The 23,260-nt window shown below is 38.7% G+C and overlaps 1 long non-coding RNA gene across 1 annotated transcript in view; it reads left to right on the top strand.

The window, feature by feature from the left end:
* The first annotated feature begins 241 nt into the window (after window positions 1-241).
* LOC144771518 (uncharacterized) overlaps window positions 242-23,260 on the top strand; it is a 50,345-nt gene continuing 27,326 nt past the window's right edge. Inside the window, exons 1-2 of the long non-coding RNA XR_013599320.1 lie at window positions 242-367; window positions 8,461-8,517. This is a non-coding gene — a long non-coding RNA (uncharacterized LOC144771518). The remainder of the gene's footprint in view (window positions 368-8,460; window positions 8,518-23,260) is intronic.

The raw sequence follows: 23,260 nt of genomic DNA, 5'->3' as shown, positions 1-23,260 counted from the left end.
GGATCCAGAGAGTTCTAATCCCATAAACAGAGTGCCAGACGGGTCCATGAGCAAATACAGTAAAAGTCATCATCCTTTTTCGCAATGCACCATACATCAGCTGACTCGTTTTACTACCATAGTATGTGGCTTACATGACAGACATGATGCTTATGCAAAAATATCAAACCTTTAAACAAACAGAACTGAGGATATAAAAGTGACGTTAACACCGTCGAAGAGCAATCCACATCCAGAATCTGCCAAACAGATTGAGTTAAGGAGACTGCAATACAGTCCATGGCTCTCAAGGTGTTTTATGGCCTGGCTTTGGTCCTTATTATAGGAGTCATACTTGTGAATTGCGAACCTGCTGAAACTGACGAAGGTAATGTATGGTCAATTTATCAGCCCACTTGAAAATAAGTTTGATTAAGGCAATCCTGTTTGCTGACCCATAATTTCTGGGGCAAAAATGAACACAAATGGTTTTGGGTTGTAACACAGAATGAGATTATGGTTTTAGGTTCACATAATGTGTTCCTTCATTTTGTCCATGCGGCTCATGAGTCCTTTTATAATAATCAAAAGGTGTTTATTTCAAGGTAGGACACATCTCGAAGGTCCTTCATTTAGTATGTCTTTTAAAGAGTCTGCAAACAAATTATGTTCAGTGGATGTTTCGGCAAACTAAAAAAACTAGTGAACACTCTGATAAATTATTTACTGCTAATAGCTCTGTCATGGTCAAAAACTGAAATCTGTATCAAGACTTTATAAAAGCTTTGTGCAATGTGACATTGGCAGTATGACTTTTAGAACAACTTTCAGTTGTTCATTCTTAAAAATGGTTTAAATTGTGCAATTATAGATGCCAATTAGAGGTCTGTAATATTGGCTAAAAATATCAAAGTGTAAAATTGCAAAAAGGCAGTTGTAGTTACACAGCAGATGCAGCCGTCAAAAGTAGTGAAATACAACGTGCAAGACAGGGATGTGGGATCTACAAGGGCATTTGAATAGCAGGAGTGGAGATAATGAGGAAACAAAAACTGTACTATTCACCCTTCCAAACCTTATGAGATGATCAGTCATGTTCAGAGTATGCGTCTATATCTATATCGTACTTAAAGCATGAACCTAGTCGAAAGGCAAGAATGCTCTTAAAGGCAAAGATATAATGACCAAGTGATTGGAGAGGAGCTGGGCTCTTAGTGTGGAGGTGGATATTAGTGGCAAGTGATCAATGGATCTGGCTACATGCCATGACTACAACGAGATACTGAATGCTATCTCCTTGAATTGTGTAGATGTATTGCTGACATTTAGTCATTCATTTTTAAATCTCTCTGCTCCGAGGGTTCAGGCTGGTCTCCTCTAACCCACCTCCAGTGGAGGCCATGTCCACCAACTTGAGTACAAAACATATAACATAAGATGTATCTGTTAATAGATTCCCCTTTCTCTAAACATGTACCCCACTAAATTACAGCTGAAGGCAGAGAATGCCCTCTTCAGTCTTCAAACATGTAATTATTCTAATTTTAAACTGATGAAGTGGTACAGAGAATGGATATAGTGGGAAAACAGATGTGCTTGATGAATTTCTTCACCTCTTCCTAATCTTTGTGTCCCATGTCTGATATATATTTTTTTTTTCTTTTTTCTCAAGCCTTTTTAACTATTGAAATAATTATTGAAAATGAAAAATGAAAAGATGTTCTGTACCATTGATTATCCATTGCTATGTTCAATAAAAAATGTTATAAAAAAAAAAAAAAAGAGGAAAGAGAAAGACACCATCACCCAGCACAAAACAATGTGACTAGGTATATTGTTTTGCTACTCTTTTCCAGTAGTCTGATCCATACGAAATGCAGTAAACTCAACATCTCTAGTTCTCTTAACATGGCGTCAACGAGTGCCACATCTGCGCTCTATCCTCTTTTAAGGATGCTAGCACTCTAGCTCATTGCTGAACCTTGGTGACAAAGCCACGATAGAGCAGTAGTGTCCTAAGGCCCCTGCTCTAACAGCTGAAGCAGGAACATAAGAGCTGCTTTCGGGGTCGGCTGGGCTGATCAGGCAATCTCGAATACCACCTGCACTTGCCGGAACAGGGCAGCCAGCAAGGGTTCACAGGCAGTGGTTACTTAAGGCACAGCATCTTCTTGAGGGTTGTGGTCCACATGAGCATTCCTCGCTGAAACCACACCGAGTTTTTCATCTTTCTCAGGGAGGAGAAACAGGGTGGAGTGAATCATACTAGCACTGCTGCAGTAATATGCTGATTGTGCACCCTGCAGGGCCAGCACTTATCACCACAAGCAGCAGCATAGGCTGAGCAAAGGTTGGTAGCATAGGGTGATCACAGGGATAGAGAGAAGGCATGCAGTTCGCAAGGATGTCCAAGTCATGTTCGAAACCCAACACTGAAACTGAGCTCTGTTCAAGTTTTCCCTCTATCTATTCAGCCATATTTGTCTATAACATGACAAAAAAACAGATAAAACTGATTTAGTAATTGGCATAACTAAATGTATGGTATTCCCTCCCTCTGTATGTTCTAAAAGAATTGTTATGTATTCTGAAAAAAAAGCAGGCAAATATGATTAATAACTTGTGGATGAGGTGAAGGACGGATGGGTCAGAGGGAGTCATGAGAGCAGCAAATTAAATACTGTTTCATCGATTTCGACTACACTACCTTTTGGGACACGTATGCAAAGCTTTGTCAAATGGCCTTACATATGGACTAGGTGACTAAATGCTTGAATAGTACTGAGCCCGCATAAATATCTTTGCTAGTGTACCTCTTCTCTGGCCTGTGGCCTGTGAAAACATTCTCTGCAAATATCTAACAATATCTAGAGAATGGTGCATTAAGGCTTTTCAATCGATAGCCAAATATAGTTTAGCGGGTTTATGTGGGCAATTTTTATTGGTACATGATATTTGCATCAAGCAACAAGGGTATGGGAGTTCTATGAGAGACTGGCTCAGAGTGATGTCAGGCCATGGTTCCCAGGCAGTTCTGGGACAACGTATGTGCCATAGGAGAAGTAGACACAGGTGACGTTCATTGGCAGGTATGGATGCCTGGTGCACAAGGTTTCACAATTTATAGTGAGAAGGAGGGGGACATGGATTGCCCAGAAGTTAGTATATCATTGCTTTTTTCTGATAAGGTGATGAAGAGCATTCTACTGTTAGATGCACTTTATCACCATTTTATATTTTTATAATATCATTCATATTTGCTCCTAAAATTTTATGAGCAAAACCATTTTCATTAAAAGACAATCCAGCTAATTGTTGCAGATGAACAATTTTGCCATGGTGAATGTATGTTAAAGTTCATATCCCTAAAATCAGGATTGTGCTCCTGACAAATGTTTAACTTATCCCTAGAATCTAATGTTTATCAATTTGAATGCATTGAAATTGAGCCACTCGGAAGAAATAATCCTAGGGTTTACTCATCAAAAACATTGTGTTGTGTAGTTCCTATATACCCTATACAGGATCTGAGCTTTTGGACAACATAAACTGTGGGATCGGTGGCAGACTGGTTCCATGCGCCCCCGCAGGGTATGTTAGCCTGTCTGCATCAGCTAGCTCACAGTGTCACTCGAATCTCCTCTTATCAGGGAGAGAATAGCTTCTGGCAACGTCAGAACATGACAACCCTGATCCCTCAGAATTTTGGAAACAATATACTACCTCTCGCTCAGTCACTCGTGCTCAATCACTTGGGCTCAGTGATCCACAGAATAAACATACTGGGCATTTTGTCAATAAGAATTTATTGAACAGTTGTTATTCTAGTGTAGATTAGATGAGCTATAACAACCATTAGACAGTAGCAGAAATATGTGATTAGCAGTACTACGAAAGTGAAGGGATGGTACAGTTCTACCATTTTGCAGTAATAATGAATATATACAAGTACATGAAAAACATGATAAAAAGTGCGTTCTCCTACGATGCCTTCCTAACTAGATGTACCTAAATGTACCTGGCATCTGTGTAGGTGTTATGCCATGAATCCCTCTAGGATCTAGTCAACCCCATTACCTGAGAATGAGAGAACATGGGACCCCGTCCTGGTCTAGAGTTGGACAACCCACAAGGGATGTTAGAGCACTGTGAGCTGGAGTGTCTGCATGCAGGAACCTCAGCGACTATGGTCAGTGGGCCCGATTCACAGAACTAACTTAAGACAAAATCCTAAACTTACTATCATTTTGGTAATCACAGAAGGCACTTACTCATTTTGGTATTCACAGAAGGCACTTACTCATTTCGGTATTCACAGAAGTTAGGAGTCCTAACTTTAGGACTCCTAAATGCCTTCTGTGAATACCAAAAGTCTTAAAATTAGGATTTTTCTCGATTTAGTAGTAGTAAAGTTAGGACTCCTAACTTTAGGACTCCTAAATGCCTTCTGTGAATGCCGAAAGTCTTAAAGTTAGGATTTTTCTCGATTTAGTAGTAGTAAAGTTAGGACTCCTAAATGCCTTCTGTGAATACCAAAAGTCTTAAAATAAGGATTTTTCTCAGTTTAGTAGTAGTAAAAATAGGACTCCTAACCTTAGGACTCCTAAATGCCTTCTGTGAATACCGAAAGTCTTAAAATTAGGATTTTTCTCAACTATACTACAACTAAACTGAGAAAAATCCCAATTTTATGACCTTCGGTATTCACAGAAGGCATTTAGGAGTCCTAAAGTTAGGAGTCCTAACTTTACTACTACTAAATTGAGATAAATCCTAATTTTAAGACTTTCGGTATTCACAGAAGGCATTTAGGAGTCCTAAAGTTAAGAGTCCTAACTTTACTACTACTAAACTTCGAAAAATCCTAACTTTAAGACTTTCGGTAGTCACAGAAGGCATTTAGGAGTCCTAAAGTTAGGACTCCTAACTTCTGTGAATACCGAAATGAGTAAGTGTCTTCTGTGAATACCAAAATGAGTAAGTGTCTTCTGTGAATACGAAAATGGTAGTAAATTTAGGATTTTGTCTTAAGTTAGTTCTGTGAATCGGGCCCCGTGTGTCAGCCGGGAAGTCACGGTCTCCTCGGTCTTTCTAAGCAATACATGATATCTATATACCCATAGGCCTCCCCATGGGTCCTACCTTGCTGTGTTTCTGTGTCGGCCTAAAGTATGATGTCGGACCTGAACTTTATACAGAGATATTATACAGGAGACAGTAGTCCTGCTGTGCTTCCAAGAAACCTCATGCATAATGTATGAGATTTAAACTAGGGAAAAACCCGCGTTCTGAATGCAGTGTTGTATCTAGGTAAAAGGTCAGTCCCTAAGAACTGTTATGTATGTATTTTAGGGAAGAATATAGGTGAAAAGGTTGCAATGCTACCTGCGCTTATATAGGGTACCTATATGGAATATAACAATTGCAGCACAGGTTTGTAAACATCCACCTAAATACTACTAACAGCTTACAAAAACGTTTGTGTGCAATCTGATTTGTAATAGCCACATTTAAGACAATCTAATGCAGCTATTTATCATAGGAGAGAGACGGGTCTTGGACCCTAGAGCTCCATGTCTGGCCAAAAACTACATAGGATTGCCGTAACGGTTAGGCTCTGTCTGTGTCTGCCTCCCTTTCCCTTCCTCCCTCGCTCTCCCTCCCTTTCACTCCCTCCCTCGCTCTCCCTCTGTCTCCCTCCCTTGCCCTCCCTCCCTCTATTTCCCCCCCCTCTTCCTCCCTCTGTCACCCTCTTCATCTCACCCTGCCTGTGTGTGCCCGGGCTGAGACAGCTTGCTGGCTCACACACACACACACACACACACAGCCACACCCCAGCACTTCACAGGTCTTCAAAAGACCTATGTTAATGAGGCTTTTGTATTTCACCTCTTAGCGCCCCTACTACTGCACTCTGACTATCCCTGGGATGCCCGGGCCCCCACAGAGCAGCAGAGTCTCTCAGAGTCGCAGCAAGTGTTTGCTGACACTCTTTATATATATATTTTTTTTAAACACAGGTACATTGTCTGCAAGGTCCACGGGCTGCCAGAGAAGGCTAGCTGGGCCGCTGGCGACCCCTGGGCCGTACTATGAGTACCCGTGCCCTAACCTTTGGATAAAATTGTTAATATTGCTTACGTAATCACTGTTGCTCTGTTAAGGTCTAGCTCTTCCTCTATGCATTGCAGATGGGTTCATGCATGCATGCTCATGCCAGAGCAATAGGTTTGCCAACTCACATGGATTACATTAGATTGTTGTGCGATATTAGTGCTTTGACACTGTTATTGGCATTATTGTGTGAATTTAACATCAATGCATATTTTGGACTAAACTTGTATTGTACCTTTACTGAAATCCTCTCATGGTGGCAGATGTGCTGAGTAGTGATGAATATGTAACTCACAATAACAGGGTATAGTCCTTGAAAGATGGAGAGGGCAGATGGTAAAGGCTACCCCCTGTTGGCTTCAAGTGCTGAGGAATTACTTTAATAGCTACATCTCCCTCTAAATTAGTTTTTTTCTTTACTCCTGCTTCTCAACAACTCTTATCTCATATGCAGTGTCTTTCTTTTTTATTTTCTCTCTGTATCCATGCTCTAAATCTATACACCCACTCGTTCATGCGATGTCATATGTGTGATTATCTCTTGCAATCCTACCTTTGAGCATGAGGATACTGGGAAGATGTCAATCTCTCACTCTCCCCTTCTGAAAAATAACTTTATACAACAATACAGCTTGCTGTGGCATGTGTAGTTAGGTCCATTACAACTGCTTTATTGCATGTCTCAATGAGTTCAACCCGACCCTCTGCTTCGATCATTGGCACATCACAGTATACACTTTTATAGTTATCCTTTGGAGACAAAATTCACATTTGGTTCAACCAATAATCTCACCAAGCCTCTGGAATTTCCCCACTTTGTTATTAGAAGTACTCAATATGCACAATTTGTGTCCACAAACTAGCATTCATATGCTTGATTCAAGAAGATTTGGTCAGAGTCATAGATAACCGAATATGTGCTATTGCATGAGTTGACTACCGCTGTTAATGCAGACATGCTGATTTTCAGTATGTGAGTATGGTTTAGTGCTTCTGTTCTCTTCAAACTTCTGTGCAATTAGCAGAATCGTTTTCTCACGTTAGTGCTGCTTTTTCCAGGTGAATGCCATGTACATAGATGACAAATGGTTTCAAATTAGGAGTGAATGTTTGTGAAACTCCAAATCATGTACATTTTGGATGACCTTGGGATTTGTTTGTGCAAATTATTCACTTTATAAGCACTGTTGTACCAAGAAAACATGTAAAAAAAAATTTTTTTACTCTTTGACCCCTATGAGTTTAGAAAATCTCCCCAATGAGGTTGGGACCCAACTACAGACACAGAAGTCAGACCATCTTTTCCTTCCTATATATCTTATGTTATGATATTCAATAGCTACCAGAACTCAAAGTAGGGTCTTTAGTTTCTTGATAAAAATACAGCAAGAAATAGCTCGTAGAGCCAGTGGCAAGTTATTCCATGCTCTTTCTGTGAGACTGTAATGAACTATATGAACAGGAGATTAGCTTTAAGATGCTGCAATGGATTATCCCTAAAACGTAATGCATGAAGACAATTATATTGGGGACTCTAGTGAATTACAAAGTGAGGAGTTCTCTGTTTGATATTAATGCTGTCTGTCTACCAGCTTGTGACTGCTGTCAAGGCCACTGACTGGGAATTTGTATGCAGGGATGATGTTGGATCTCAATTCTCCTCTAGGATCACTCCCGACCAGGACTGCAACTCTAAATCAGCAGCTGTCCCAGAAGGGAAGGGGGAAAGAGAAGGAAGAAAGAAAGAAAGAAAGAAAGAAAGAAAGAAAGAAAGAAAGAAAGAAAGAAAGAAAGGAAGAAAGAAAGAAAGAAAAAGATCCTAGACATCAAGATTTGGTGTAGGGGAACCTCCAGAAAGCCTTCTCCTAATTCGATTGCTGAGGGTCTTCTGTCAGACCGTTGCATGTTTCAGATTGGGACCGTATACCTGTTATCTATTCACAAGAGAGAGCGAGACCTTAGTGTTCATGTTACATCAACTCTCCTTATACACAAACAATCATTACGTACCAATATCTGTGTACTTATAGTCTATAAGCTTTAACCACTACTGACCCTTACTTCTGGATCATCCTGTATACTGGATTAAAGAACCTCCTTGCTGAAATCCACTCTGAATTGTTGATTTTCTTTCTCAATACTGAGCAGCAGAGGATGAACCAGTTATTTCCTTATGGTAAATTAAAATACTCCCAAGCATTAGTCCAAAGTTGTCTATACTTAGGAGTTAAAAATGTTAGTTGACACGAAGAAAAGAAAAAATGCCACTAATGCACTAACCTTAGTCTTTGTTCAATTTTCAGTTAGCTCAATAAGGAATACCTAAAACGCATGTTAACACTGCTCTTATCCCTTTTACTCTGTCAGGAAGAATAATTCAGGCGGATGAGGAGGCTCACCATTTGAGCAAACGCGAAGCATTAGGTAAGGATCTCATGGGGACTCCAGGTAGAGTTCAGGGTTCCTGGTGGGAGGTCTTTTGGGAGAATGCAGGTTTCCAAATCTGGACAGGAAGAAGGGACCACTCTCTTTAAATGGAATGAAGCCGAGCAAGACCTTGTGGTTTGGGCATGGAATTTACACTGTGCTCAAGCAAGATGGCTGCTTCTACAATGTGACACCCTAAATCCCACGAGATTTTCAGAGACAGTCACAAAGTAGAAGGAGTCCCTGGGGACCCCTTCTAAATTGCAACTACGTTACCACCCTCTTAAAGAGGGTGGTCATTTGGGAGTGTTTTGCGACAGCATTTGCGGTTGCAAAACATTCATACAAGGGTTAGAGAGTCGCTATTTGGAAGGGAATGCCCTTTCCAAATTGCAAGTCTCTAAACACGTTTTTACGGTCGCAATTTATTTGTGTTGGTACATGGCCATACCAATTTTAGCATGTCCAATCGGGTCACTAACCAGTTTGTGCATGCTAAAATTAGTCGTATATCTGGCCCCCAGATCCTTGACAATCCCCTCCTTACAAGGATTGTGGTTCCTGTTTGATTGGGGTGCATACCTCTTTAAATAAGAAACCTAATTGTTAAGACTTATATTGGGAGTAACAGTTTCTGAATAATGGGTAAGGAATCATCTATAAGAATTTGTGAAACCTAGGAAGCTCTGTATTTCCTTAGGGAGTAATTCATGATGTAATCTATGTACTCAATGACACATATACCAAATAAGTCTCTTAGGGCCCTGTTAATAAATAACTGGAATGCTGCTAGTACCTTATAGAGACCGAACGGCATTACTGTATATTCAAAGAGGGCAAACTTAATGTGAAAGGCCATCTTTCACTCAGCGCCTTCTTCAACTGTGATGAGGTGGTAAGCCTCTCGCTGGCCCAGTTTGATGTAAATGGTTGTATTCCACACTTGATCCAACAGAACTAAGATTAAGTGTAAAGGATAGCGATTTTTCACTGTGATTTTGTTAAGCGCCCTGTAATCTATATATGTGTGTGTGTGATTTCCCATTCTTTTTAAGGAACAAAGAACAGGGGGAAGGATACAGGTGAGGAAAATGGTGGTAGAAACCAATGGCTAGTAACTTATCTAGACAGCTCTTTAAATGATGAGTTTCTAGATCAGACAAGGTGTGAATTCTCCACCTGGTGGAACGGCCCCAGGAATTATATTGATTCTTCAGTCAAACTCCCTAGGGGTAGGTAACTGAGTGGGATGTTTTTGTCAAATAAACCCTTGAAGTCTTGATATTCGATGGGTAGGTCTGGGATAGTTCCCTGGTCAATAACTGCACAGGTAAAAGGAGTTAACAGCGTTTTAAGCACACGGATCAACAATGCCGCAAACACAAGCTCAGAAGAGTAGAGCCCAACCAACATGAGGGATTAGGTGTGCAATCAAGGCACCACCAAAATTGTCCCAAAGGTGGGAGTGTCTATGAAGTTAAATTTCAGGGTCCTAGTGTGGTTATTTTCACAAACCAAAGACAAAGGTATAGTTTGTTATTGGATTGTATATGGTGAGAGCTCTGAGCCATCAACTGCTCACACAGGTTCAAGTTTGTCTTTTTTTTATTCAAAGGATTTTAGGGAAGTTGCAAGAATAAGATACAAGAAATTGCAGAAGCTCCTGAATCTAGTAACATAAAAAAGACCTTTTGTTATTGAGGTCAAATGATTACTGTGACCAGGATGGTTAGCTGACATAGGATACTTCCCATGGTGCCAGCCAAATATCGAGAGGTCTTTTTCCAAAATACTGATGATGTTACTTGTTTTCCGTAAACTGTTGATTGATGACTTCCACTGCACACAGCTTTAGGCTCCGTTAAGCAGTCCCGGGCACAGTGCTCAGCCTTATTGCAATAGATGTATAGATTTAACTTTTGTCTTTGCTCTTTTTCCATCACTTGATAAGGGACATCAAACACCTCCTATCTGCATAAGCTCTAATGTATTTAGTTGGTGATCTAATTTGACCACCTGGTCTATAAACTCAGAGTAATTTTTTGGGGAGGCAACAATATCAGCTTGGGACTACATTAAATTGTCCCTCAGCCCCCTATAGAAGAGAGAAGTCTTTTTTCTTCCGCCCACTGGATCTCAGCAACCAGTTTTTAGTCAGCAGGTGCACAGGTCCAGCTCTCTACCTACCTCTGTTGGCCCTCAGACAGCTCCAGGATCTGTGTTCTTCCTGGTCCCCTCTCCTCTGCTGCATTCTTCTTCCTATTCCTGCTTCTGCACCACTCTCTTCTCAAGCCTCTTCCTGATCTCTTACCCACCCTTTTTACTGCTCCTGCTGTCTTTCTCACCCTCTTTGCTGCTGCTCCCACCCATTTTACGCCCATTTTTCATACTGTACACTTCAGTCTTTTCTCTATTGCTTCATTCTATTACAGAAAACATCTCTTAACCTGATTGCTAAGGGTCTTGTCAGAACCTTGCTTGTCTCAGACTGGTGCTGTATACTTGTTATAGCTATGGAAAACAGGGACTTACAATATGCTCTCCCACACTGGATCACACAGCGCCCTACAGGGGTTAACCAAACTATCCTTCACCTCACCATCCAGTGCCTCGCACACGTACTCCACACCACTCTCCTGAGATTGGCGAGATAGTATCTGACTGTCTCTGTCATTCAACTCACACTCTTCTGGGCGGTCTTCACACTCACATACCAGGACTTCAACTTTGGGAGAACCCCTCTCCCTGCACCTCTCATCTAGAGTCAGTAGAGTGTCCCTCCCACCACTAGGACCATGAACCGCTGCGTCAGCTTCCCTATTCTCCTCAGGGACACTGCGCACTACTGGAGCTACCTCATGTCCTTGAACCTCCTGGTGTATGTTAACCCCCTCCAAGTCAGGCGTCACATCTCTGGGTGTGTGTACTACTCCCTCAGCCCTAGAAAATTCAATTTTGATGCCGCCATCTGAGCTGGACTCCACCTTCAACTCAACAAAGCTCAATCTCTGAGCTACACACATTTCTTGTAGCTGGGCTGAGACACTCATGGCCTCAAGCCTCACGAGCTCCATATCAAGCTTCCTCATTATCAAGTCATGCTCAAACTGCATTTTCTTTTCTTCCAGGGCAAATTTCCTATTCTCTAACTCCAGTTGTCCACTCCACTTGAGCTTGGCCAGCTCCATTTCATGTATCTTATATCTCGCTCCGTCCTCCCAATAAAAATCAACAGATGATATGAATGCTGCTTTACTCATGGTGGTTAAACTTGGCAGTTCTTGGCAAAAATAATAAATCCCAAAAGAAATCTACCAAAAAGTATGTGGTTGCGTTATGGTCTGCATTCACTAAGTAGTGTTCACCAATCACTGTACATGAGTCACAAAAGCAAGTCCGGAATCCTCACCGCTGACCAGCAATGTTAGATTTGGTGGTCTCTAGTTGGCACAGAAAGGTACTTGTGATAAATAGGGACCCTTGCCTCTAATCAGGATAAGGGGATTACACTACTAAATAACCCCTGCTCACCCCCTTAGTAGCTTGGCACGAGCAGACAGGCTTATCTCAGAGGCAGTGTGTAAAGCATTTGTTACTACATTCAGTAACCTGAGTGACAACACTACAGATGGACACCACACAAGGTTTTATATAAAAAATAAGTATACTTCATATAGATTTACCACAAGACCATAAACAACAAAAATACACAATACTGTTACTTTAAGATGGTAGTTTTAGCTTAGTTCAGTTCAGTTCTTAAGATACGACACTTTGCGTCAATGTACCTTACGATGAGTTGCGCTGCCACGACAAGCAATGTCGCAGTGAGGGAACTGCGGCACAGTTCAGGTGCAAAGAAATAAAGACGTGAAGATCTTCCAGATGCGCCATGCTTCTCCGGGGATGCGAGAAGTTCTCGGTTCGATGCGTGGACTGCAGCGGCGGCACCCTTGTTCACAAGTGCGACGGCAACAGCGTCAGCTGTGACACTCTTCTCCCACGATGCGTGAAGCTTCCGCACGATGCAACAACTACAGCGACGACATCCTTGTTCAGAAATGCGACAGCAGCAGCTCCAGCGATGGCGTGCTTCTCGGGGATGCGAGGCACTTTCTTCGATGCGGTGCAGTGCGACAGTTCCAGCGGCTACACCCTTGTTCAGAAGTACGACGGCAGGCAACAGCGACGGCGACATGCTTCTTCCTCGTTGTGAGACTCTTCTCTCGATGCGGTGCAGTGCGACAACTCCAGCGGCAACACCCTTGTTCAGAAATGCGACGGCAGCAGCAGCTATGGCGACACGCTCCTTCCTCGTTGAGTCGCGCTTCCAGCTCCTTGCGACACGCAGTCCCTTAGAAGGCCCAAAACAGCAGCAGGCACTTCCAAACAACTCTGGGTAGCTGAGGGGTGAAGTCTGTTGTCCCTGAGACTTCAGCAGGAGGCAAGCTGTTTAACAAGCCCTTGGAGATCCTTCACAAGTTGAAAGCAAAGTACACAAAGTTCCTTTCTCCTTCCTTGGGCAGTAAGGCAACTACTGCAGGCCAATTCCCCAAGCAGCACTTCAGCTTGGGAATAGTCTCTCCTCAGTTTCTTTGGGTTCCTCTCCTCAGTAAAGGTTTCTTCTTGTAGTCCAAAATTGATCTAATTTCTTGGGATCAGGGTCCCAATATTTATACGCCAAAATCCTTTGTCCTCTGAGGTCAGAGGGGCCTTTGCCCAGTCCAAACCAGTTCTGGAGCACTCCGTTTACATGACTCTTTCTTTCCTTTCACAGTGCAGGGCATAAACATCAGACGCACCACAGGGGGTGGAGCCAGCACTGTGGGGGGCAGGCACTGTCCTATTCAGGTCCCAGGTGCAACTCCTCCCTCCCATCAATATGCAGATCTCTCTATTCACCACTGGGAGGACCGACCCTGTCTCATGGAATCCCCCAGCCCTGTCACTCAAACTCCAGGCAAGGAAAACACAACCTAGCAGAGACAGCTTTGGATAGTTAGACAGGATAATACCTACTTTCTAAAAGTGGTATTTTCAAACACAGAATGTTAAAATCAACTTCACTAAAAGATGTATTTTATCATTCTGAGTTTAGCCATACTAACTTCAAATTTCTACCATGTTCCCTGAGTCAGTTAGGATTATAAGATGTAATAATCTAACTGCCCATTCTGGCCTGGAGAACAGGTAGCCTTGCAATAGTGAAACACGAAAACGGCTGTAATTCAGTATTAGGACATGCCACACACACCAGGGCATGTCCTACCTTATACTTACAATGCACCCTGCCCTTGGGCCTACCATAGCGGTGTCTGATATGAAGAAAAGGGAAGGTTTAGGGACTGGCAAGTGGGTGCACTTGCCCAGTCAGCATGGCAGTAACAGACTGCACACAGGCTCTGCAATGGCAGGCCTTAGACACACTTTTGCAGGCTCCTTCTGTGGGTGGCACGACCAGTGCTGCAAGCCCACTAGCAGCCTTTAGTTCACAAGCCATGGACACACTCAGTGCACTGTACTAGGGTCTGACAAGTAAACCAAACCAGCCAATTATGGAATCACTAATTCATACAGCAATTTACAATAGGGAGAGCATATGCACTTTAGCACTGATCAGCAGTGGTAAAGTCCCCAGAGTCATAAAACCAACAAAAACAGGTCAAGCAAAATACAGGAGGAAGGCAAAAAGTTCAGGGATGACCCTGCAAAAAACAGCCAAGTCCAACAGCAGCATTAAGGGTCTTTAAAATAAAAGGCGCCAGCGAATGATCTATATACATGAAAACCAAAGTATGTCCTTTTGTCCTTTATGCATTACTACACCATTCATCTGATCTGCATGAAACTTTGGGAAGTTGTTGAGTACACTCCCGCAAAGTTTTCTGGCAAAAAAAAAAAAGTAAAGTGATTTTAAAAAAAAAACAATTGTTCAAAGTTGTTGAGTACACTCCCGCGGAAGATTCTGGCAAAAAAAAAAAAAAAGAAAAGAAAAATGTGTTAAATGTCGGCCCCCCAGGGCCCTCATAATCTTTCCAATACTGAACATTTACACTTTCCGGTGCCACTCGCTTTTGCAATGACCATCAACAAAACACAAGGACAATCGCTGCAAGTGTGTGGACTAGATTTGGAGAATCCGTGCTTCTCACATGGACAACTGTATGTGGCCAGCTCATGCGTTGGAAAACCTTCTGATTTATTTGTCTACGCACCAGACGGAAAAACAAAAAAAATCATGTATCCACAAGCACTCGAATAAAAAAACAGAATTTAAACAACACTTTGAAATGTTTTCAAGATTAAAATGAATACGTTTCAATAAAAATGAGACAATGTAAATTGAATGTTATCATAACAAGTTTCCTTAAATTTCCTTTCTTCTGAGATCGCAGCAACGCGCGACGAGTAAGCTAGTCTACTATGAAATGAAGTGTCCTTTGAAGGAATGGCCCCAAGGGATGGCAATATGAGCGACAGAACAAACTTCCAGTGCATAAATCACAAAAGAGGGAGTGAGATAACATAGATCCTTGACCGCCACTCCAAAAAAGAGTGTGCAGACATTGGCAGCAGGTTCCCATGAATGATCGTCTGCCCACCTTTCCAATCCACCAAATAAAATTAACTACCCTTGGCTCTCTTGTCATACATTTTGTGATGGACCTCAAACTTTATGTGATCATCTACTTATATCAGAGGAGAGTGGCACTCAATACAAGTTTGAGCCTGATAGGGTAGAACCTTAGGAGCATGAAACAGTGAATGCATTGCCAAATCATCAGACAACTGTAGTTTCATTGCTATTGGGTTGATGACAAATGATCAAATACCTGGGCTGGAGCTTGCAGAGTCCTTCCATTTTAATGTTCTTAGTGGAGAGCCATACCAAATCTCCTTTGTAATTAGGTTGCTGCTTATTATGTTTCTTGGCTTGCACCTCTAAGTATTCCTTCGACTCTTGTAACCATTGTTTAATGAGTATTTGGACTTGAAATGAGAGATCATGCCTGTCCTGGATAAATAACATATTGCTCAGGGCTTCTTGGTGGATATACAGGTAGAGCTTGCAGAAGAGTTCCTGTTATATAGTGAAATAGGGAAGTACCAGTGGCACAAGGCTGAGAGTTATTGTATTCACATTTAACTAAAGGGCGCATCTGTTTCCATTCTGAGGAAGTAGTAGGTAAAAACATTCAATAATCTGTTCCAATTACTTTTTTACTTGCTCTGCCTGCCAATTGGTTTGCGGGTGAAAGGCAACCAGAGCTGTGCATCAATGTCCAACGAGGTGCACTACCTCTGCCAGAATTTAGAGAAGAATTGTGCCCCCCTATCAAAAAATATAACAGAAGGGAGACCATGAAGCTGTATGACATGCTGCAGCAAAAGAGAGGACAAATCCTTTGACCTGAGGAGTTTCTTTAGAGATACAAAGTGTGCCATGTTAGAAAACAGGTCTACAGTTACCCAGACCATAGCATGTTGTTCGGAATTGGGAAGGACTGTGATAAAATCCACGCTTCTGTTATGCGGAATGTATGGTGATGCTTGGAGAAGATATTAGAGTCCTAGTGGCACTGAGATGGGAGAGTCTTATTTCAGATGCGTGTTGGACAAGAATGAACATAGAACCACAGAAGCATCTTTTATAATTTGCTATTCTTTTCTAAATACCTGGATTTCCAGTTAGACGGGTATCAAGACACCAAACTAAAGCTTCCTGCACTAGCTCTGGGGAAGGTGGAAATACATTTCTTTTGATGGTATAAGAGGATATCCTGTATTATATTCCCATAATCAGTCAACTATTCTCCCCTGCAAATCTGAAGGGCCTCCTGCCTTACTCTTTTGAGAAAGGCTTCTTTTTGGTAAACTCCAACACACGTTCTAGGAAGATGATGCTCTGTGGATGCACAAAGTCCATTTCTTCGGATGTATACCCCCATCTGTGACAGGTTATCTGCTTTTGTTTCTTGAGCCCCTGGGTGATATGGTATTATAAAACCAAATTCACAACAAACTATTAGCCACTACATTGCCCTAAGGGTTAAAGCCTTGAGAGATTTAAAACAATTGCAAAGTCTTGGGGTCTGTGAATGTCATGACAGTATGAGCAGCTCCTAATAAGTAATAATACAATTCTAGAAAAAGCAACTTGATGATGAGACACTCTCTCTTAGCAATCATGTATTTTTGTTCTGCCAGTAACAGCTTTTTAAATAACTTAGCTAAGGGATGCATGTGTCCTGTGTAACTATCACGCTGCAGAAGAACCTCACCCCCACCACTTCTTGATAGGCATCTGTTGTGCCAAAAAATCTCTGCATAGGATCAGGGTGCCTAAGCGCAGGGACTTATCTGACTTGTTATTAAGTAAGGCGAAGGCTTGATCTGCTTCCTTGATTAAGTGGAAAGGTACTTTCTTCTTCACAAGCATGTTAATGGATCTAATAATTTCAGAAAAATGGGGAATGAATCGCCTATAAAAATCTGTGAACCCCATGAAGCTCTGTATTTCTTTAATTTTGGTAGGTGCTCGCCAATCCAAGAATACAGCTACCTTTATCTTATACATAGTTATGCCTTCTGGGGAGAGAACATAACCCCAACAATCTACTATGGAGGTTGGAAGGTACAGTTTTTAATTTAGAAAACAGATTGTTTTTACAGAGATGTTTCAGAACAGCCCAATGTGAGTTACATGGTCACTCAGATTTTGGGAGTAAATGAGGATGTTGTATGTGTACACAATGCCACATATGCGCAATACGTTTGTTCGGACCTCGTAAATAAAGAACTGGAACGCTGCTGAGACTTTACAGAGTCCGAATGATATTGCTATAACAAGGCTGAACTTAGAATAAAAGGTTGCCTTCCATTCATCGCCTTCTTTAACTTTGAGGAGTTGGTAAGCCCCTCACAGGTCCAATTAGGTGTAAATGGTTAAATTCCACTCCATATCATATAGAACCAGGATCAAGGGTAAAGGGTAGCAATTTTTCACCTTGACTTTGCTAAGTGCCCTGTAATAAATACATGCACAGTTCTGAATTTTGTTTACGGAACAACGAACAAAGGTTAGAATGCAGGTGAGGAAGAAGATGAAACCAATATCTAGTAATTCATTAGATGATAAGTTAATGAATCGGGCAGGGCGTAAGTTCTATCACACAGTTGAACAGCCCCAGGAATTAGATTGATTCTATAGTCAAACTCCCTATGGGCAGGCAACTGAGTGGCCTTATTTTGTCAAAGACATCCTGGAAATCTTGATATTCGATGGGTAGGTCCAGGACAGTTCCCCAAGCGTTTTTTTTCTTGGATCAACAAGGCTGTAAACCCAAGGCCAGGAGACGCAGAGCCCAATCGATATAAGCATTTAACTCCGTAACCAAGGCCCCCCCAAAATTGCCACAAAGGAGGTAGTGTCTATGAGGTCAAGTCAGGGTCGCGGTGTGATTGATTTAACAAACCAAAGACAAAGGTATTTGGAATTGGGTTATATCTGATGAGAGTCTGAGCCGTTGACTGCTCACACAGGTTAAAGTTTGTATTTTTCTATTCAAGGGATTTTTAGGGAGGTAGGAAGGGTGAGATCTTTGAAATTGTCAGTAGCTCCTTAATTTAGTGACATAAGCAAGACCTTTTGTTGTTGAGGTTAAATGATTACTGTGACAAGGATGGTTAGCTCACATGGGCTACTTCCCAAGGTTTTGGCCAAATGTTGAAAAGAGTTTTCCAAAACTCTGTTCAACAAGACAACCTCTTCACTGCCCGTTTTTCTAGTTTTCCGGAATATGTTCATTGACAAACTGTGCTGTCTTGCATGTGATTTTAGGCTCCGTTAAGCCATCCTGGGCAAGGTGCCCTGCCTTGCTGCAATCGCGGCATAGATTTAACTTTTGTTTTCACTATTTTCCCTCACTTGATAAGGGACATCGAACCCCCTCCTATCTGCATAGGTTTTATGGAATCAGGGACCATACAGTCTCCTTCTTTCCTGTCTTTCTTTACTACAAGGAATTTAGCCTTTCTTCTGGGTCATTTGCCTTTTTTCTCATTTAGTCAGTGATCTAATTTGACTACCTGGTCTATAAACTAGGAGCAATTTGTTGGGGGGGGTCGGCAATATCAGCTTGGGACACTCCTTAAATTGTCCCTCTGCCCTCTATAGAAGAGAGAAGTCCTTTCTCCTCCGCCAACTGGATCTCAGCAACGGTACGCAGACATAATATCAAACTTTTAATATCGAAGTGACATAATATCGAAGTTTAAATATCGATGATGAAAAATATCGGAATCACAAATATCGATTACAAAAATATCGTAATAAGTATGTGTGCTGAAATATCGATAACAAAAATATCTAAGTAAAAATATCGTTGCAAATAAATATCGATAAATAGTAAAAATATCGAAATAAAATATATAGTAATAATTATGTAGTAATATGTGTTATTGTTGTGTAATAATTAATAATATTTACAATTTAGTAATAGTAATGTGTACCTATAAAATATAATAAATAAAAAAAATAAAACATATATAAATTTAGGAGCGGGATGTTGGGTTAATAGGGGATAAGGGTGGGGAGTGTATTAAAAATGTATATATTATAAATATTAAATTGCAGATTTTTTATTTTAATTAGAAAATATATTAAAAAAAAATTATATATAAATTTTATATAAAAATTAATTAATTGATATATAAATTTAGGAGCGGGATGTTGGGTTAATAGGGGATAAGGGTGGGGAGTGTATTAAAAATGTATATATTATAAATATTAAATTGCAGATTTTTTTTTAATTAGAAAATATATATAAAAAAAAATTTAAATATAAATTTTATATAAAAAATAATTAATTGATATATAAATTTAGGAGCGGGATGTTGGGTTTATAGGGGATAAGGGTGGGGAGTGTTTTAAAAAAAAATATAATTTTTTTTATTTAATTGAAAAAATATAATACATTTAAAAAAACATTTAAAAATTAAAAATTTAATATTTTTTTAAATAATTCAAAATTATAAAAATATGTTTTCAAATATATTTTTTTTTTAAATTTGATATTTGAAATAGATGTTATTTTATAATAATTACTTAAAAAAATTATAATATAAAAAATGTTTATAAATAAATATATTTAAATAAGAGAAAACATTTTAAATGGTTAAATAATTCTACATAAAAAAAGTATTTTAAATTTTAAATTTATTGGGAAAATTTTAAAATAAAAAACCAAAATATTTTATAATTTAAAAATATATAATTGAAAATGTTTTGTTAAAATATTTCTAAACATTTATAAAACCAATATGTACATTAAATACAAATTTAAATTTTCGAATTTCGCTAAAATTTTAAAATAAATTGCGAAATTTTTTCTATAACATTTTACAATATTGTTCTACTTTAAAATATGTTTAACAATTTATTTTATATAAATAATCGGAATAATTTTTTACATTTATTTCATATTTACACATTCGGAATAAGTATATTTGTTTGTTGAGTGTATGGAGTGAGTAAAATTGTTAACAATCTATGTTGCTGTACAGTTTTGTATATTATACTACATTTGAATAGTGAAAATAAAAATTAATAATTTTTTAAACATTAATATTGTATATAGTGTTTAAGGTATGTATTTTTATTTAACTAAACATATATATACATGCATTTTATGTACCTTGGAGTGGGAATTTAAAAGTATATGTAAATAGTGTGCTAAAGTATTCCTAATTAATGTAGAATGGAGTAGGAATAGTCAATTATATATAATTAGTGTCCACCATCTATCTCTAATTAATGTAGAGTGGAGTGAGAAAATTAAATTATATTTAATTAGTGTCCAGCACCTACCCCAAATTAATGGTGACTGGAGTGGGAATAGTAATTTATATTTAATTAGTGTCCAGCACCTACACCAAATTAATGTAGACTGGAGTGGGAATAGTAAAGTTATGTAGATTGAAATGTCATTAAATAAATATTTTAGTGAAGTAAAATATTAAATACTGTAGTGTTTTTTGGAACAAATTAAATTTTTTATTAACATGAGAAAGAACAACAATAAACATTAGTATAACATATATTTTTTACATTTATATTTATTAATATATTTGTAGAAGTTGTGTAAATTTTATTAAACATTTCAAACAATATTGGTAATATTACTTATTTCAAAGAGTACATATTTAATAAACATATGTATTGTTAGAAGTAAATAAAATGGGAAACAACCATTACAAAGCAACTTTTACAACGCACTACCATTACAACGAAATTTTTACAACGCAAAAACTAGTACAACGCATGTATTTACAACGCATTTTTTTACAACGCAGGTACCTTTACAACGCATACCATTACAACGTAAGTATTGGTAAGTATATTATTATATTTTAAATTTTATATGTTTGGTTTTTTTTTAAGGGATATTTTTAAGGGTCCAGGGTCAGTTTTCAGTTTTGGGGTAAAGGGGTATTTTTAGGATTCAGGGTCAGTTTTGGTTTTTTGGGTAAAGGGATATTTTTAGGGTTCAGAGTCAGTGTTGGGTTTTTGGGTAAAAGGCTATTTTTAGGGTTCAGGGTCAGTTTTCAGTTTTTGGGTAAAGGGGTATTTTTAGGGTTCAGGGTCAGTTTTCAGTTTTTGGGTAAAGGGGTATTTTTAGGGTTCAGGGTCAGTTTTCAGTTTTTGGGTAAAAGGGTATTTTTAGGGTTCAGGGTCAGTTTTGGGTTTTTGGGTAAAGGGGTATTTTTAGGGTTCAGGGTTAGTTTTGGGTTTTTGGGTAAAGGGGTATTTTTAGGGTTCAGGGTCAGTTTTCAGTTTGTGGGTAAAGGGGTATTTTTAGGGTTCACGGTCAGTTTTCAGTTTTTGGGTAAAAGGGTATTTTTAGGGTTCAGGGTTAGTTTTGGGTTTTTGGGTAAAGGGGTATTTTTAGGGTTCAGGGTCAGTTTTCAGTTTTTGGGTAAAGGGGTATTTTTAGGGTTCAGGGTCAGTTTTCAGTTTTTGGGTAAAGGGGTATATTTAGGGTTCAGGGTCAGTTTTCAGTTTTTGGGTAAAAGGGTATATTTAGGGTTCAGGGTCAGTTTTCAGTTTTTGGGTAAAGGGGTATTTTCAGGGTTCAGGGTCAGTTTTCAGTTTTTGGGTAAAGGGGTATTTTTAGGGTTCAGGGTCAGTTTTCAGTTTTTGGGTAAAAGGGTATTTTTCGGGTTCAGGGTCAGTTTTGGGTTTTTTGGTAAAGGGGAATTTTTAGGGTTCAGGGTCAGTTTTCAGTTTTTGGGTAAAGGGGTATTTTTAGGGTTCAGGGTCAGTTTTCAGTTTTTGGGTAAAGGGGTATTTTTTGGGTTCAGGGTCAGTTTTGGGTTTTTGGGTAAAGGGGTATTTTTAGGGTTCAGGGTCAGTTTTGGGTTTTTGGGTAAAGGGGTATTTTTAGGGTTCAGGGTCAGTTTTGAGTTTTTGGGTAAAAGGGTATTTTTAGGGTTCAGGGTCAGTTTTTTAGGTTTTTGGGGTACAGGGGTACAGGGTTAAATAAATTTACATTTTAATTAATTTAATTAAATGAAATTAAATTACATTAAATTAAATTGAATTATATTATTTTTAATTATTAAATTTTAAATAAATAAATTAAATGATATTAAATTACATTAAATTATATTACATTTAATTAAATTATATTATTTTCTATTAATTTAAATTAACAAAATTATTATATACTTATCAATACTTACGTTGTAATGGTATGCGTTGTAAAGGTATCTGCGTTGTAAAAACATGCGTTGTAAATACATGCGTTGTAATAGTTTTTGGGTTGTAAAAATTTCTTTGTAATGGTATGCGTTCTAAACGTATGAGTTGTAACGTCATACATCCAAATAAAATATACTGTTTGAAAAATACATATACAATGTATATATTCAAATACATGTTGTTAGTAAACAATAGTTTAGTATTTATATTAATATAAATATATTAATATTACATTTTGTAACAAACATTTTAATTGAAGAAAATATTGTAGAATAGATTTATTTTTATACATTTTGTTAAACATTTTGTTAATTTTTTTACACCATTTCAACATTTTTACAATTATAATAATAAATATTATGTATTTTATAATATTTATTTTTATAATTTTACAAATTGTGTACATTTTTCTAAGTAATTTAATACAAATAAAAAATTACTATTTTTTCATAGTATTCCTTGGTTTATTAAATTAACAAATACTTTGCTTGCATTAAATAATAAGTGTGTCATTTCTATCATTTTCTTTAGTTTTGGGTCCTTTATTTTGTAACCGCTTTAGGTCGTTTTGTGTCATTTTGAGGAAGTTCAGCTAGCGGTTGGCAAACACTTCACGTCTCTGAAGGTAAGGTTTATTTAATATGTTTTAACTGTGTTTTGAATTATTTTTGAGAGTAGTTTGGTCGTATTTAGTGTTGTTAGAAGTAAATGTGTTTTATTGGCGATTATGATATGTTGTGTTTGCGGATGTACATTTAACGTACTTTTTAGTGTTGTATTGCCTTGTGTGTAGAGTTAGTGTTTCGATGTTTAAGTTTATTATTCGAAATATTATGTTGCTATTACTTTTAGTAGGAGTGTATGTGTTATTTTATGTGGGAGGGAATATTTCTTTTATGTCTTTCACTTGCAGGAGTTCCTGATGTCCGAAGGAAGTGTTTTTTTTTGGGGAGAAGTGTTCGTTAGTTTTATTAACTA

The sequence above is a fragment of the Lissotriton helveticus genome, chromosome 8, assembly GCF_964261635.1.
Source record: "Lissotriton helveticus chromosome 8, aLisHel1.1, whole genome shotgun sequence".
NCBI lineage: Eukaryota > Metazoa > Chordata > Amphibia > Caudata > Salamandridae > Lissotriton > Lissotriton helveticus.
The sequence above is the reverse complement of the archived record's forward strand: the minus strand, read 5'-3'. Positions and strand labels throughout refer to the sequence as shown.